An 18,878-nucleotide genomic window follows, 5' to 3' on the forward strand; every position below is an offset into this window, starting at 1 on the left:
GTTAATATGTGTGTGCAAATTAGTAGTTTAAAACCTATACATACTTAAGGTACTCTACAAGAAGATATGTCAAAGAAATAATCAATCCTCCCATGTTTCCTTCATAGGCTACATCTATAGCTTTTCTTCTTCCTTCCTAATTACAACCCTTAAATAGAATTCGTGCCTCATATCGAGTTTACCGAGTATCATAATTCCTCCAGGTGGTAAAGATACCTCAAGACAAGTGCTGGGCATAGAAGCCACAGGACATAAATCTGCAAAGAAGTAAAAAGCTAACCTTTTCAAACAATATGGCTTCTCTCTCACTTACCAACTTTACATTTCCCTGTATGGCTCCGGAAGATGACTGGTTAGCCAGAGACGGGTAAGATTCCTCAAGGGAGGAACAACCTAAGACAGGCACAGTCGCAGGGGGGCCATCAGGTGAGAAATTGGGGATCAACAGAGGTGAGGCTCAGAACCTCATCCCCCCTGCTTTGAGAGAAATCTTCTGCATCCGTGGATGTTTTGCTGCCCTTGTCTAGCTTGGATTAATACTTAGTCCATAGGCACACACCTGATCATCTACATTTGCCCTCTTACAGCACTAAACTATGTTTTCTACCTTTATCTTGCATCTACCTACCACTTCAGCATTTTATTAAAAATAAAAATAATAATAATAATAAAGGGAGAAATGTGGGATCCACATATAAATCAAGTATAAAAATCAAACGAATATTCATATTTGACCTGATTGTTTATAGTTCATAATGCGTGATCAAAACTGAAAGTTTCTGTGATGAATGCCCTTGTACTGTTCACCATGTAAGAATTTATTCACTATGTAAGAATTCGTTCACCATGTAAAAACTTGTTCGTTATGCTTCAGAAGATTGGAGACTGATGAGAATTAGGCTTGAGATGGATTAATGATTGTGCATTGAGCATTGACCCCCCCACATACATAATATTATTGTTGTTAACAACCATTTGATCAATAAATATGAGATGCCCTCTCAAAAAAAAAAAATCCATCTAGACACTATGTAAAAAAACATGACTTCTACAAGTAAAGTACCCACCATTTGGCAGGGGAATAGCTGGAACTCTCTCTGGATCAGAGGGAGGTCTGGCAAGCACCACTGTTTGTACTCCTTTCCCAATATTGATAAACATGCATGGGTGGGGCACACACATCAATCAAAGACTTGGTCTAGGTGGCTTGCTAACCCTTGCCCACACCGAGATGCATCAGTTAGAAGGTGCTCTGAGGACACCGCTGTCCAGAAAACAGGCAGCCAGTCACCAATGAGGACCATACTGTGGCCACTGTTGCATCATTGGCGCTGACCCAATAGCTGTGTAGACAAGGTTTTCCTCAAGCCAGTCCTTACTGTATGCCTGAACTGTTGATCCATGGACTCAGAGCCAGAAGCTGTGGGGACAGGGCTTCCCTGCAAGTGGCTGCACCATAGGCATGAAAGCAGTACCCCAGAGACAGAGCATTCCTGGGAGCCACACCAGGGCAGGAGCTGCACTGCAATGTGAAACCAGTCACCTCCCACCTCTGGACACTGTGCCTGAGTTGCTGCTACACCACAGGCACAAAGCCAGTATCTAGATGCAAATACAAGGCTTTCCTAGATGTCAAGCTTGGGATATAGTTAAACTGTGGTCACGGAGCTGATAACAGACCATTCCTGGAGAGCACACCTGAGCAGGTGCTGTACCACAGATGCACAGCTGGTAGCTGAGAAGGTGTGGATTTCCTCAAGAATGAACCTGGACGCACAGCCTCCCTACCAGCAAATGACCCCATGGTTATCTACTCAAGAGATGTTCTAATTGAGACCCTACAATGGTGCCCCTCTCCAACCATGCCTTGAGAGCCCTGACACAAAGGCACCACTGGCTAATGCTCACTAGGCCTCTAGCCAGATAGCCAAAACCACCAGACACACAATCTAGCTATGGTACCTTCCCTACACAAGGCCAATACTTCAAGATGGGAAATATAGCCCTTTCTACTAATTCATAATTTCAGACACAGAAACTCAAACAAAATGAGGAGATGGGGGAATTCACTTGAAACAAAAGATCATGACAGGATGACAGGCTGAATTCCAAAAAGATGGTGGCATGAGAGGAGAGACAGAGGCTTCCTTCTAAAATTGGATACAATTAGGAAATGTAATTGGCGCAACTAATCCTGAGAGAGAAACAGGAAATGACGGCGTCAGACTGCATACACCTGGAGAAAAGAGCAGACCTCACCAAACTGGGTAACATATCAGAGCTGTGGCGCCACAGGACCCGAGTCCCTTCCCTACACCAGCTCACTGGCAGGAGGAAGAGAAATGGAGCAGGGAGGGAGTGGAAGGCTTGGGACTGCTGAATACCTAGCTCCAGAGATCTGCTCTGAGAGCACAGACCTACATTTCATGGTGCTTTCATGAAACTCGCATGACTACCGGGTTGGGAAGTTAATACAGGCAGAGTTTCTGGGGAGACTGGGATTCTGGCTGCTTGTGGAAAGCAGGGATCCATATCTGGCAGCTCTGGGACAAAAACTTATACCTGTGTGCCCGGCCCACTGTCTCAGGCAGTGGAGACAGGCACAGAAGCCAGGAAGCAGGGAACAGCTCTTTCCTCCCCCAGGTACCAGTACCGCTCCCCTGCGACCCCTGACATTGCTTCAGAGGCTGAGCAGCTCCAGAATGGAGCTTCTGGACACTAGAGGGTGCCATATACAAACACAAAATGCCAAAGGAACCTTGTCAAGAGTAAAATTATTAATACACTTCCCGAGAAAGATTTAAATGATATGGACCTCGTGACTCTTCCTGAAAGGGAGTTCAAAATAAAAATCAACAACATCCTAATGGAGGTACGGAAAGACATCCAAGAACTCAGGAATGAATTCAGGTCAGAGATCCAATTGTTAAAAAACACAATGCAGGGTATTAAAAGCAGGTTGGATACGGTGCACGAGACAATAAATGAAATAGAAACTAGAGGAGAGGAATAAAAAGAAGCTGAAGCACAGAGAGAAAAAAGGATCTCTAAAAATGAAAGAACATTGAGAGAACTGTGTGACCAATCCAAGCAGAACAATATTCGCATTATAGGGATACCAGAAGAAGAAGAGAGAGAGAAAGGGATAGAAAATGTCTTTGAGGAGGTAGTTTCTGTAAACTTCCCCAATATGGGGAAGGACATAGTTTCTCAGGCCATGGAGATCCACAGATCTCCCAACACAAGGGAGCAAAGGAAGACAACACCAAGACACACAGTAATTAAAATGGGAAAGATCAAGGAAAAGCACAGACTGTTAAAAGCACCCAGAGGCAGAAATAAGATCACATACAAAGGAAAGCCCATTAGGCTAACATCAGACTTCTCAGCAGAAACCTTAGAGGCCAGAAGGGAGTGGCATGATGTATTTAATGCCATGAAGCAGAAGGGCCTGGAACCAAGATTACTTTATCTGGCAAGATTATCATTTAAATTTGAAGGAGAGATTAAATAATTCCCAGATAAGCAAAACCTGAGAGAGTTTACCTCCCACAAACCATCTCTGCAGTCTATTTTGGAGGAACTGCTATAGATGGAAGTGTTCCTAGGGTTGGATAGCTGTCACCAGAGGTAGTAAAACCATGGTAGGGAGGGTGGAGAATCTGATTGTGAGGCAAATGCAAAATTAAATTGACTATCCCCAAAGTTAATCAAGGGATAGACAAAAAGTACAGAATTTGATACCTAATATATAAAGAATGAAGGAGGAAGAAAAAGGAGGAGAAATAGAAAAGAACCTTTAGATTGTGTTTGTAACAGCATACTAAGTGAGTTAAGTTAGACTCTTAGATAGTAAGGAAAGTAACCTGGAACCTATGGTAACCACGAATCTAAAGCCTGCAATGGCAGTAAGTACATACCTATCTATAGTCACCCTAAATGTAAATTGACCGAACGCACCAATCAAAAGACATAGAGTCACTGACTGGATAAAAAAACAAGACCCACCTATATGCTGCTTACAAGAGACACACCTCAAACCCAAAGACATGCACAGACTTAAAGTCAAGGGATGAAAAAAGATATTTCACTCAAACAATAGGGAGAAAAAAGCAGGTATTGCAGTACTAGTATCACACAAAATAGAGTTCAAAACAAAGAAAGTAACAAAAGATAAAGAAGGACTTTACATAACGATAAAGGGCTCAGTGCAACAAGAGGATATAACCATTATAAATATATATGCACCCAACAAAGGACCACCAGCATATGTGAAACAAATACTAACAGAACTAAAGGAGGAAATAGAACGCAATGCATTCATTTTAGGAGACTTTAACACACCATTCACTCCAAAGGACAGATCCACCAGACAGAAAATAAGTAAGGACACAGAGGCACTGAACAACACACTAGAACAGACAGACCTAACAGACATCTATAGAACTCAACACCCAAAAGCAACAGGATACACATTCCTCTCAAGTGCACATGGAACATTCTCCAGAATAGACCACATACAAGCCCACAAAAAGAGCCTCAGCAAATTCCAAAAGATTGAAATTCTACCAACCAACTTTTCAGAGCACAAAGGTACACAACTAGAAATAAATTGTACAAAGAAAGCAAAAAGGCTCACAATCACATGGAGGCTTAACAACATACTCGTAAATAGTCAATGGATCAATGACCAAATCAAAATGGAGATCCAGCAATATATGGAAATAAATGACAACAATAACGCAAAGCCCCACCTTCTGTGGGATGCAGGGAAAGCAGTCTTAAGAGGAAAGTATATAGCAATCCAGGCATATTTAAAGAAGGAAGAACAAACCCAAATGAATAGTCTAATATCACAATTATCAAAATTGGAAAAGGAAGAACAAATGAGGCCTAAAGTCAGCAGAAGCAGGGACATAATAACGATCAGAGAAGAAATAAACAAAATTGAGAAGAATAAAACAATATAAAAAAATCAATGAAATCAAGAGCTGGTTCTTCAAAAAAAAAACAAAATAGATAAGCCTCTAGCGAGACTTAAGACAAAAAGAGAATCAACACAGATCAACAGAATCAGAAATGAGAAAGGAAACATCACCATGGACCCAACAAAAATACAAAGAATTATTAAAGACTACTATGAAAACCCATATGCTAAGAAGCTCAAAAACCTAGAAGAAATGGACAACTTCCTAGAAAAATACAACCTTCCAAGACTGACCAAGGAAGAACCACAAAATCTAAACAAACCAATTACCAGTGAAGAAATTGAAGCGGTAATCAAAAAACTACCCAAGAACAAAATCCCCGGGCCAGACGGATTTACCTCAGAATTTTATCAGACATACAGAGAAAATATAATACCCATTCTCCTTAAAGTTTTCCAAAAAATAGAAGAGGAGGGAATATTCCCAAACTCATTCTATGCAGCCAACATCACCCTAATGCCAAAACCAGGCAAAGACCCCACCAAAAAAGAAAATTACAGACCAATATCCCTGATGAACGTAGATGCAAAATTACTCAATAAAATATTAGAAAACCAAATTCAAAAATATATCAAAAGGATCATACACCATGACCAAGTGGGATTCATCCCTGGGATGCAAGGATGGTACATTCGAAAATCCATCAACATTATCCACCACATAAACAAAAAGAAAGACAAAAACCACATGATCATCTCCATAGATGCTGAAAAAGCATTCAACAAAATTCAACATCCATTCATAAAACTCTCAGGAAACTCATTCTATGAATACTCCCAAACTCATTTTATGAAGCCAACATCACCCTAATACCAAAACCAGACAAAGACTCCACCAAAAAAGAAAATTACAGACCAATATCCCTGATGGAAACTGTCAGGAAAATGGGTATAGAGGGCAAGTACCTCAACATAATAAAGCCCATATATGATAAACCCACAGCCAACATCATACTGAACAGCGAGAAGCTGAAAGCTTTTCCTCTGAGATCGGGAACAAGACAGGGATGCCCACTCTCCCCACTCTTATTTAACACAGTACTGGAGGTCTCAGCCATGGCAATTAGACAAAACAAAGAAATACAAGGAATCCAGATTGGTAAAGAAGAAGTTAAACTGTCACTATTTGCAGATGACATGATATTGTACATAAAAAACCCTAAAGACTCCACTCCAAAACTACTAGAACTGATATCGGAATACAGCAAAGTTGCAGGATACAAAATTAACACACAGAAATCTGTGGCTTTCCTATACACTAACAATGAACCAATAGAAAGAGAAATCAGGAAAACAATTCCATTCATAATTGCATCAAAAAGAATAAAATACCTAGGAATAAACCTAACCAAAGAAGTGAAAGACCTATACCCTGAAAACTACAAGACACTCTTAAGAAAAATTAAAGAGGACACTAAAAAATGGAAATTCATCCCATGCTCTTGGCTAGGAAGAATTAATATCGTCAAAATGGCCATCCTGCCCAAAGCAATATACGGATTCGATGCAATTCCTATCAAATTACCAACAACATTCTTCAACAAACTGGAAGAAATAGTTCAAAAATTCATATGGAAATACCAGAGACCCTGAATAGCCAAAGAAACCTGAGAAAGAAGAATAAAGTGAGGGGGATCTCTCTCCCCAACTTCAAGCTCCACTACAAAGCCATAGTAATCAAGCCAATTTGGTACTGGCCCAAGAACAGAGCCACAGACCAGTGGAACAGATTAGAGACTCCAGACATTAACCCAAACATATATGGTCAATTAATATTCGATAAAGGAGCCATGGACATACAATGGGGAAATGACAGTCTCTTCAACAGATGGTGCTGGCAAAACTGGACAGCTACATGTAAGAGAATTAAACTGGATCTCTGTCTAACCCCATACACAAAATTAAATTTGAAATGGATCAAAGACCTGAATGTAAGTCATGAAACCACAAAACTCTTAGGAAAAAACATAGACAAAAATCTCTTGGACATAAACATTAGCAACTTCTTGAACATATCTCCCCAGGCAAGGAAAACAAAAGCAAAAATGAATAAGTGGGACTATATCAAGCTGAAAAGCTTCTGTACAGCAAAGGACACCATCAATAGAGCAAAAAGGCATCATACAGTATGGGAGAATATATTCATAAATGACATATCCAATAAGGTGTTGACATCCAAAATATATAAAGAGCTCACACACCTCAATCAAAAAGCAAATAATCCAATTAAAAAATGGGCAGAGGACCTGAACAGACACTTCTCCAAAGAAGAAATTCAGATGACCAACAAACACAGGAAAAGATGCTCCACATCACTAGTTATCAGAGAAATGCAAATTAAAACCACAATGAGATATCACCACACAGCAGTAAGGATGGCTACCATCCAAAAGACAAACAACAAATGTTGGCGAGTTTTTGGAGAAAGGTGAACCCTCCTACACTGCTGCTGGGGATGTAAATTAGTTTAACCATTGTGGAAAGCAGTATGGAGGTACCTCAAAAAGCTCAAAATAGAAATACCATTTGACCCAGGAATTCCACTCCTAGGAATTTACCCGAAGAATGCAGCAGCCCAGTTTGAAAAAGACAGATGCACCCCTATGTTTATCGCAGCACTATTTACAATAGCCAAGAAATGGAAGCAACCCAAGTGTCTGTCAGTAGATAAATGGATAAAGAAGATGTGGTACATATACACAATGGAATATTACTCAGACATAAGAAGAAAACAAATCCTACAATTTGGAACAACATGGATGGAGCTAGAGGGTATTGTGCTCAGTGAAAGAAGCCAAGCAGAGAAAGACAAATACAGAATGATTTCACTCATCTGTGGAGTATAAGAACAAAGGAAAAACTGAAGGAACAAAACAGCAGCAAAATCACAGAACCCAAGAATGGACTAACAGCTATCAAAGTGAAAGAGACTGGGGAGAATGGGAGGGTAGGGAGGGATAAGGGCGGGAAGAAGAAAGGAGGTATTATGATTAGCATGTATAATGTGGGTGTGGGAGAAAGGGGAGGGCTGTGCAACACAGAGAAGACAAGTAGTGATTCTACAACATCTTACTATGCTGATAGACAGTGATTGTAATGGGGTTTGTGGGGGGGGACTTGGGGTAGGGGAGAGCCTAGTAAACATAATGTTCTTCATGTAATTGTAGATTAATGATAACAAAAGCGAAAAGAAAAAAAAAGATCATGACAGAACATCAGAAAAAGAACTCAATGAAACAGTCAAGGAGTTCACAATAATGATTATAAAGATATTCACTGAACTGAGAGTGGGTGGATGAACTTAGTGAGAACCTCTATTTAGAGACAGAAAATATAAAACAACCAATCAGAGATGAAGAATACAATAAATGAAATGAAAAACACACTAGAGGAAATTAACAACAGATTAGAGGATGCAGAACAGATCAGCAATTTGGGAAGCAGAGTAATGGGAAAGCACTGAAGCTGAACAGAAGAAAAAAAGAAATGAGGATTGATTAAGGGAACTCTGGGACAATATCAAACATCTGAACATTCACTGTACAGGAATCACAGAAAAAAATAAAAAGAAATAGAAAACTTTTTTGAAAAAATAATACCTAGAAATACCCCTAACCTAGGGAAGGAAATAGACATCCAGATCTAGGCAGCAGATAGAGCTCCAAATAAGATAAACCGAAGGAGGTTCACACCAAGACACGTAGTAATTAAAATGTTAAAGATCAAAGAAAGACAAAGACAGAATCTAAAAAGCAACAAGAGAAAACCAAAAATTTAGCCACAAGAGAAACCCATAAGGGACCTGGAAAAAGATGGCGGAGCAGGAAGGCAAGGTGGAAGTGTTCCCACACATGACACCAAGGAAGCAACTACAGCAAATACAACTGACCCTGAAGACTACAGAACAGACTATCTACTACTGGTGAAGAAGACCACACAGAGAAGGGTAAAGTGGCACAGCCATGACTGATCAGGACCCAAGCCCATCCCCCATCCCAGCCAACAAGCAGGAGGGAGAGGAACAAACAGGACTGAGAGAAGTACTCAGGACCTCTGCACACCTGGCCCTGGATATCTGCTCTGGGATCACGAGTCCACAACTACATTAGGCTTTGGAGATTAACGGGGCTGGACACCAGGGAGAGCTGGAGCACTCTGGGAGGCTGAGACTTCTGCCAGTTGTGGAGAACAGGCACACTCCAACAGTCTTGCCAAGACCCAACACAGTAGTGGCACTTTGAAAGATTTACCAGCAGTGGTAAAGGTGCCAGAGGGGCAGAGATTGGATGGAGCTCTCTCCACAAGAGAAAAGGAAATAGACGATACTTCCCCAGTCATCCCTCAGCCCAACAGTTCAGGCGCTCAAGGGAGCCAGGTCCAAATGCTCCATCCCCCTTGTTGGTGGCTCAGCCCTGAGCACATCCCTACACACCAGTTTGCCCACCAGGACTTCACAGCCCAGCACTGGTCAGACTTTGCTGCCTAGCAGGAAGAAGGAGACATTGCTATCTGGCAAACAGAGGAGGACTTTCCAAGCTTTTTCAGCCTTCTCTTGGCCCAACTGGGGAGATGCCTGTGGGAGCCAACAAAAAGCGCTACTTACTCCTCATTGGTAGCCCAGCCCTAGGCTGTGCTCCCCTGTGTATCACCCAGCCCACTCCTTCAGGCCACCAGCGCATCCATCACTGCAGGGAAGGTAGATAGCAACACAGCCCACAACAATCCCAGCAAGAATGCTGCTGCATGGCTCACAAAGTGCTGGCTGGAGCAAACTGTCATCCACAGAACTGAGGACAGCCACGGCCACCAGACAGGCAGAAAGGCAGCCCCACCCACATTCCCAGCAAAACACCAGCTGCAAGACTCACAAAGTGCCTCTTCTGACAGAAATCAGCCACTGCTGGAAGACAGGCAGAAAGGTGGTCACACCCACAACTATCCCAGCACAAACACTGCTGCATGGCTTACAAGGGGCCTCTGCTGAGAGACATCAGCCACTGCAAGCAGACACCAAGAAAGGCAGTCCCGCCCATTACATTCTGAGAAGCACCAGCTGCAGGGCTCACAAAGGGCCAGATGAGGTGAGCTGCCAGCCACAGCAGAATAAGATCAGTCACTGCAAGCAGAGAGGCAAAAGGGCAGACTCACCCATAGCCCACCAACAGCAACTGGGGCTCCACTGCAAAGGAGAACCAGGCACAGATAAGTTAAGAGTCTTCAGCTTCTGAGCACCATAAGATGCTTCCTTTGTAAAGACATTAGTCTCTAGACCAGGAGGCATAACAGATCTATCTGATACAAAGGAAGAAACAGAAACCCTGACATAAATGAAGGTGCAGAGGAGTATGTTACAAACAAAAGAACAGGGTAAGATGCCAAAAAAAGAGCTAAGTGAAACAGAGATCACCGATCTTCTTGATAATAGTTTCAAAGTAACAGTCATAAATATATTCACTGATATGAAAAAAAGTACTGACAATCTAAGGGAGGACTTCAGCAAAGAGAGGCATTGAAAAACAGCCACTAAGAGCTGAAGACTACAGTAACTGAAATAAAATATACAGTAGAGGGACTGAATAATAAATTGCTGCAAGTAAAGGAGACAACCAATGAGATGGAAATTAGAGAACAGGGAAACCACAAAGCTGAGGAACAAAGAGGAAAAAGAATCTCTAGAAACAAGCGGACGCTGAAAGAGCTTTGTGACAACTCCAAATGAAACAATATTTGCATAACAGGGGTACCAGAATGAGAAGAGACAAAGGAATAGAAAGTCTCTTTGAGGAAATAATTGTTGAAAACTTCCCCAATCTGGGGAAGGAAATAGACACTCAGGTCATGGAAGTACAGAGAGCCCCTAACAAAACAAACCCCAAGAAGACAGCACCAAAAACATTTAATAATTAAAACAACAAAGATTAACTATGAGGAGAGAGTACTGAAAGGAGTTAGAGAGAGGCAAAAAAATTCCCATAAGGGAAACTCAATCAAGCTATCAGCAGACTTCTCAGCCAAACCTTTACAGACCAGAAGGGAGTGGCATAAAATATTTAATGTATTAAAACAGAAGGATTTTCAACCAAGAATACTCTACCCAGCAAGGTTATCATTCAAGACTGAAGGAGAGATTAAAAGTTTCCCAGATAAACAAAGACTGAAGGAATTCACCATGACTAAACTGGCCTTTCAGGATTTGTTAAAGGAACTACGACAGATGGAAATGTTCTTAAGCCTAAATAGATTTCACCAGTGAAAAGAAACTCACAGTAAAGGTAGTAACAAATTATTTACCAAGCAAGTACAAAATCAAAACAAAACAAAAGTAGTAAAACCAACTATACATAAAATCAAAAAAGGGATACACAAAAAATGCAGATTATGACATCTCATACATAAAGGGTGGAGGAGGAAGAAGGAAAAAAAATAGGTACTTTTTAGACTGTTTGAAACAGAGCAATCATCAAGATAATATAAACCATTATATAGTTAGGAAGCTATCCAGGAATCTTATAGTAACCACAAACCTAAAGCATATAAGAGATACACAAAAAAATTAGATAAATCTAATCAGAACACAAGAAAACCATCATATAATAAGAAGAGTAAGAGAGTAAGAAAAGAACAGAGAGGAACTACAAAAACAATCAGAAAACAATTAATAAAATGGCAATAATTAAATACCTATCAATAATTACCTTAAATGTAAATAGACTTAATGCACTAATCAAAAGACATAGGGTGACAAATGTATAAAGAAACAAGACCCATCTCTATGCTGCCTACAAGAGACTCATTTTACATAATGACATATACAGACTGAAAGTGAAGGGATGGAAAAAGATACTTCATGAAAATAAAAAGCAGGGGTTGCAGTACTGAATATCAGACAAAAAAAATTCTAAACAGAGAAAGCAACAAGAGACAAAGAAGGACATTACATAAAGGGATCAGTCAAACAAGAAGATATAACAATAATAAATATTTATACACCCAACATAGGAGCACCTAAATATGTAAAACAAGTACTAACAAAACTAAAAGGAGAAACACAGTGTAACTGAATGATATCTGGAGACTTTAATACTCCATTTGCATCAATGGACAGATCATCCAGACAGAAAATAAATAAGTAAACAGGGGAACTGAGCAAATATCTACAGAACATTCCACCCAAAAGCAGCAGGATACATATTTTTCTCAACAGCACAAGGGAAGTTTTCCAGAATAGACCACATATTAGGATACAAAAAGAGCATCAATAAATTAAAAAAGATTGAAACTGTATCAAGCATCTTTTCAGATCACAATGGTATGAAACTAGAAATGAAATACATGAACAAAAAAAATCCCACAAATACATGTAGGCTAAACAACATACTTCTAAATAATCAATGGATCAATAAATAAATCAAAGAGGAAATCAAGCAATACATGGAGACAAAAACAAAAATACAACAGTTCAAAATATGCAGGATGCCACAAAAGTGGTTCTAAGAGGGCAGGTACATAGCAGTACGGGCTTACCTCAAGAAACAAGAACAATCCCAAATAAATCGTCTAAACTAACAATTAAAGAAACTAGAAAAAGAACAAATGAAACCCAAAGTTAGTACAAAGAGGGACATAATAAAGATCTGAGCAGAAATAAATTAAATACAGAATAAAAAGTCAGAAAAAAATCAACAAAACCAAGAGCTGGTACTTTGAGAAGATAAACAAAACAGACAAACCCCTAGCCAGACTTATCAAGAGAAAAAGAGAGGACACAAATAAATAAAATCAGAAATGAAGAAGGAATAGTTACAACAGATATCACAGAAATATAAAGAATTATTTGACAATACTATGAAAAATTACATGCCAATAAACTGGACAACCTAGCAGAAATGAATAACTTCCTAGAAAAACACAACCTTCCAAGACTGATCCAGGAAGAAACAGAAAATCTAAACAGACCAATTCCAGCAATGAAATCGAACTGATAATCAAAAAACTCCCAAAAAACAAAATTCCAGGACAAGATAGCTTCACAGCTGAATTCTACCCAACATTTAAAGAAGAGCTAATACCCTTCCTTCTTTAAGTATTCCAAAAACTAGAAAAGGAGGGAATACTTCCAAACTCATTCTAGGAGGCCAGTATCACTCTAATATGAAAATCAAACAAAGACACTACAAAAAAAACAAAATTATACACCAATATCCCTGATGAACATAGATGCAAAAATCCTCAAACAAAATATTAGCAAACAATTAAAAAATACATAAAAAGATCATCCATGACAACCAAGTGGGATTTATTACAGGCAAGGATGGTATAATGTTCATAAATCAATCAATATCATATACCACATTAACCAAAAGATGGATAAAAACCACATGATCATCTCAATCAGTGATGAAAAAGCATTTCACAAAAATCGACATCCATTCATGATAAACACTCTCAATAAATGGGTATAGGGGAGATATACCTCAACATAAAAAAGGCCATATACAAAAGACCCACATCTAACATCATACTCAATGGCAGAAAGCTGAAAACTTTTCCCCTAAGATCAGCAAAACAAGGATGTCCACTCTTACCACTTTTATTCAACATAGTACTAGATGTCCCAGCCATGGCAATCAGAGAAGCTAGAAAGATAAAAGGTATCCAATTTGGTAAGAAGTAAAACTGGCAGTATTTGCAGATGACATGGTATTATACACAGAAAACCCTAAAGACTCCACAAAAAACCTATTCGACCTAATTACTGTATCAGCAAAGTTGCAGGATACAAAATTAATACACAAAAATCTGTCGCATTCCTATATATTAACAACAAACTAGCAGAAAGAGAAATCAGGAAAACAATTCCATTTACAACTGCCTCAAAAAGAATAAAATACCCAGGAATAAACCTAACCAAGGAAGTGAAAGACCTGTAGTCTGAAAACTCTAAGACACTCGTGAGAGAAATTAAAACACAAATTGATGGAAATCTATCCTATGCTCATCAATAGGAAGAATTAATATTGTCAAAATGGCCTTCCTGCCCAAAGCAATTTACAGATTCAATGTAATCCCTATAAAAATATCAATGAAAGTTTTCAAGATAATCCTAAAATTATTAGAGCAAATAATCCTAAAATTCATATGGAACCACAAAAGACCCTGAATAGCCAAAGCCATCCTGAGGAAGAACAACAAAGCTGGTGGTGTTACGTGCCCTGACTTCAAGTTATACTACAAAGCTACAGTAATCAAAACATTATGATACTGGCACAAGAACAGACCTATAGACCAATGGAACAGAACAGAGAGCCCAGAAATAAACTCACAACTATATGATCAACTGATATATGACAAAGGAGGCAAGAATATACAATGGGGAAGAGACAATCATTTCAATAAATGGTGTTGGGAAAACTGGACATCTACATGCAAAGAATGAAACTGGATTACTGTCTTATATCATACATAAAAATAAACTCAAATGAACTGAAGAATTAAACATTTAAGTTGTTTCATTTAAATAGTGGAAGAAAGTTAATCAAATAATTTTAAAACAAAACTGAAACCATGAAACTCCTAGAAATAAACATAAGCAATAAATTCCTGAACATTAGCATTCATAATTTTTTTCTGAATATGCCTCCCCAAGCAAGGGAAACAAAAGCAAAAATAAACAACTGGCACTACATCAAACTAAAAAGCTTCTGCATAGGAAAGGAAACCCCTCAACAAAACACAAAGACATTCTACCATCTGGGAGAATAATTTTTTGCAAATGATATATCTGATAAGGGGCTAATATTCAAAATATATACAGAACTCATACAACTCAACACCAAAAAAAAAAAATGATGCTCCATACCCTTAAATCTCAGGTAAATGCAAATTAAAACCATAAATGACGTATCAATTCACAAAGTCAGAAGGACTACTATCCAAAAGACAAGAAAAAACAAATGTTGACGAGGATGTAGAGAAAAGGGAACCCTCATACACTGTTGGTAACACTGCAAACTGGTGTAGCCACTATGGAGAACAGTATGAAGGTTTCTCAAAAAACAAAATAGAAATACTATATGACCCAGCAATTCCACTTCTGGTAATCTACCCCAACAAAAATTGAAATCATTTATGGTAAAATATGTATGCACCCGTTTACTGCAGCTTTATTTACAATAGCCAAGATATGGAAGCAACTAAAGTGTCCATCAAAAGATGAGGGAAAAAGAAGATTTGGTACATTTCTACAGTGAATTATTATTCAGTTATAAAAAGGAAAGAAATTTTGTTATTTGTGACAACATGGATAGAACTGGAGGGTATAAAGCTATGTGAAACAGAAAAAGATGAATACCATATGGTTTTCCTTACATGTGGAATCTAAACAAAGCAAGTGAACAAACAAAACAGAAACAGACTTATAAACACAGAGAAGGTTGGTTACCACTGGGGGTGGGGAAATGGGTAAAATATGTGAAGGAGATAAAGAGGTACAAACTTCAAATTATTAAATAATTTAGTCACAGGAACAGAAGTATAGCACAGAGAATATAGTTCAAAGTGCTGTAATATCTTTGTGTGGTTACAGATGGTAACTACACTTATGGTGAGCATTTAGTAATGCACACAATTAATGAACCACTAAGTTGTTCATCTGAAACCAGTATAATATTATATAAACTATACTTCACTGAAAAGAGAGAAAAGTTAACTTTTCTTTATTCACTAATGTTTTCTTGTTAAAAACACAACATACAAACCAGTAAACAATATAAAATTTATAGTTCATGAAAACTTCCCTTATTAGAAAAAGTGAAAAGTAATATATTCATTTTAGTGGCAAGAACAATAAAGGAAACTATCCATGTAATTCTTTAAAGTAAATTCCAGAAACAGTAAGTTGTTTCATCTAAATACCAGAAGAAAGTTAATCAAAAGAATGTAAATTATAAGAAAAATTGTTGAAAGGTATGATGGTAGGCCAGTTAGAATAAAATAATTTTAAAAATAGTCAGTTCAACTGAGATAATATTCTGAAAAGTTATTTTCATTGGTGATAGAGAAAAGGAATAATGATGAGTATTATGTGAAAGAATATATTGTATATAAAAAAAGACCATGAACTGCAAGGAAAACAGTAAGGTAGGTTTACATAGTTTAATTGCAGTCACTACAAGTGGTATCAAATCTCAAATTATAATAAAAATGTTGTTTTAGGGGCTCAAATAACCTAGCAACACATGCAAAAATAATTTGCTGATTAACCAAAGAAAACAGTAAGAAAAGTTCATTAAAAAGTAATTAATTCTCTAAATTCCACCCTTTTCAATCTCCAAGACTCAGTCCCCACATTTAACTCTTTCAGTTGGTTTTCTGCTCTTTACCTTAATATTTACAAATATCATGCTTCTACTGCTATTTTTTAATTTTTCCATTATAGATTTTATTTGTTGAGATCTTAATAAGGAAAATGAAGACAAGTTTCTTACATTACTGCTACCACCACTATCATGTATCATCAACACCATGGCTAACATTCTCCCACATCCAATCCCCATCAACTCATAAACACACTTCCTCGCTCTTCAGATGCACAGCATAGTGGTGAAAGCATGGACTCACAAGTTGGACTGCCTTAGTTTGAAACTAGGCTCTTCATGCCAGCCATGTGACCTTGGACAAGTCACTTAATATCTATGCCTCTATTTCCTCATATATATAAAATTTCCTTCTATTTCCTTCTATATATAAAATGAGGTACAATGACAATGCCTGTTTTATAGGGCTGTTATGAGAATTAAGTGAGTTAATGCATTTAAAGCATTTTCAACACTGCCTGGAGCATAGTAAGTGCTATAAAAATCTCTGGTATTATTATAGCTACGTCACAATTTCTCATTTAATCAAAATCTAGTATTTACAAATATTGTAAAAAAGAAAACATTCACAGATAAACCACATAGGTTAGATTTTACTTCCTTTCGCCTATAAATTTGTTTTTCCTGAAGTGACTAAAAGACCCATTTTTTCCCTTTGCATAATTTTCTGTATGCCTAAAATTCATTCCTGACCTTGACAGAACTGTAAAACCTCTCTCCATGTTGATAAACTCATGTCAACTATCAGTTTTTTTTCTTCTTTTTCTTTTTTCCTTTTGAAAACAACCCCCCCCTCCCCACTCCACTCCAAACTTTCTGGATGCTTTCCAGGCTTATGGATACCTGTCAGTTTTGGACATGAAGAATTCCTCTTTCTTAATTTGCTCCCTCATTTTGATATAGGATACCCTCTGCTAGCTTCTTAATAAGGTTACTTGAGAGTTATAATTTCTGAGACCTTGCATGTTTGAAACTTTTTCTACCTTGCACTTGACTAATAGTTTGCATACAGAAAGCTGGAAATATGGAAATATTCTATCAGTCTTTGAAGGGATCATTCTAGCATCTGCTAGCTCCCTGTGCTGCTGCTGAGAAGTCATTCTGATTACCACTCCTAAGAGTGAAAAAATAAAATGCCAACTGGAAGCTCTGTATATGTGGGAGAAGTTTACCAATGGTGAGCCTCACTGTCTAGTGATTAGTGACTAGCTATTTCAACAGAGTACCCCCTGAAGATCAGTGTGTACGTACATTCTAGTTGAATCAGTTTACCACAGGAGAAACCCACCAATCCTGCTTGAGATACATAAGACAGGATGCAAACATTCTAGGAGCCAAGCAAGAGAAGTCTACTGGAGAGTCCCAACATTCAGTATGTAAGCATTTACTGTTTTCAGTATGGGGGTCTCACTCTTACCCATAGCTGTACCTGAAGTCCCTGACTCTGGTTCAGTCTCTCTATAACTTTACTGTCTGATAACGGTGGCCATTAGCCACATGTGGCTATTTAAATTTAAATTAGTTAAACCTAAATAGAACTAAAATTCAATTACTCAATCACACTATATACTTTCAAGTGTTCAGTAACATTTGTGGCTATTGGACATATGGACAATGCAAATACAGAATATTTCAATCATCACAGAAAGTTCTAATGAACAGCACTGCTCTAAAGAGTAAACTCCAGGATAATGCTAAGGCAAGGGGTGATAGTCATTTGGTTGCTGAGGTAAGGGAGAGAATCTAAGAGAATCTACCTACTCCTCAGAGTAAACCTCAGGTTTCCACTGAGGCAAGTGAGGGATAGTCACATGGTTGCAGAACTAAGGGCAAGAATCTAGGGTTTAAATCTTAGACCTGTGGTATCCAATATGGTAACCATCAATCACACAAAACTATTTAAATTAATCTAAATTAAATTAAATTAAATATCTGGTTACTTAGTCACACTAGCCATATTTCAAGTACTCATTACCTCCATATAGCAAGTGGCTACAGCACAGATTCTAGAACATTCTCATCATTCAGAAAGTTCTACTAGATAGCACTGCCTTAGACATCCTACAGACCACGTTTTCAGCCTCTCATCTCTATATTTACAGTTAGATGTTTACTCCAATACCCAAGCTATTCCCAAGTTTAACACAGTAAATCAACTTGCCTCTTGTTGATACAAGTCTCCTATAGTAGACACGAGTTTCAGCTTTCCCCATGCGACTAAGGCTTTTACTACCAGGACCTTAGCAGCCTTATGTGAATTAGAAGAGGCACCTCCTTTGGAATGAGTGGTATGTACCAGTGCAGGAAGAAAAAGGCAACCATTCTTCCCAATGTATGCAAACACTGTACAGGGCACACAGCTTAGAAGCAGAACATAGGCTGGCATTTCACTGCCATGTGCCTCCTCAGCCAGATACTCAAGCAGTGTAAGTAGAGATCCCAGTTACAATTACTCTATTTTCCATTTCCCAAAATTCTATTGCCACCTCTTCCTTGCTTGTCCTCTTCTCTCTCAA

General features: G+C 38.4%; 1 protein-coding gene across 7 annotated transcripts in view; it reads right to left on the reverse strand.

The window, feature by feature from the left end:
- Positions 1 to 18,878, reverse strand: part of LRCH2 (leucine rich repeats and calponin homology domain containing 2) — a 161,222-nt gene that overhangs the window by 86,372 nt on the left and 55,972 nt on the right. The window lies entirely within an intron of this gene.

The sequence above is a fragment of the Manis javanica genome, chromosome X, assembly GCF_040802235.1.
Source record: "Manis javanica isolate MJ-LG chromosome X, MJ_LKY, whole genome shotgun sequence".
NCBI classification, from domain to species: domain Eukaryota; kingdom Metazoa; phylum Chordata; class Mammalia; order Pholidota; family Manidae; genus Manis; species Manis javanica.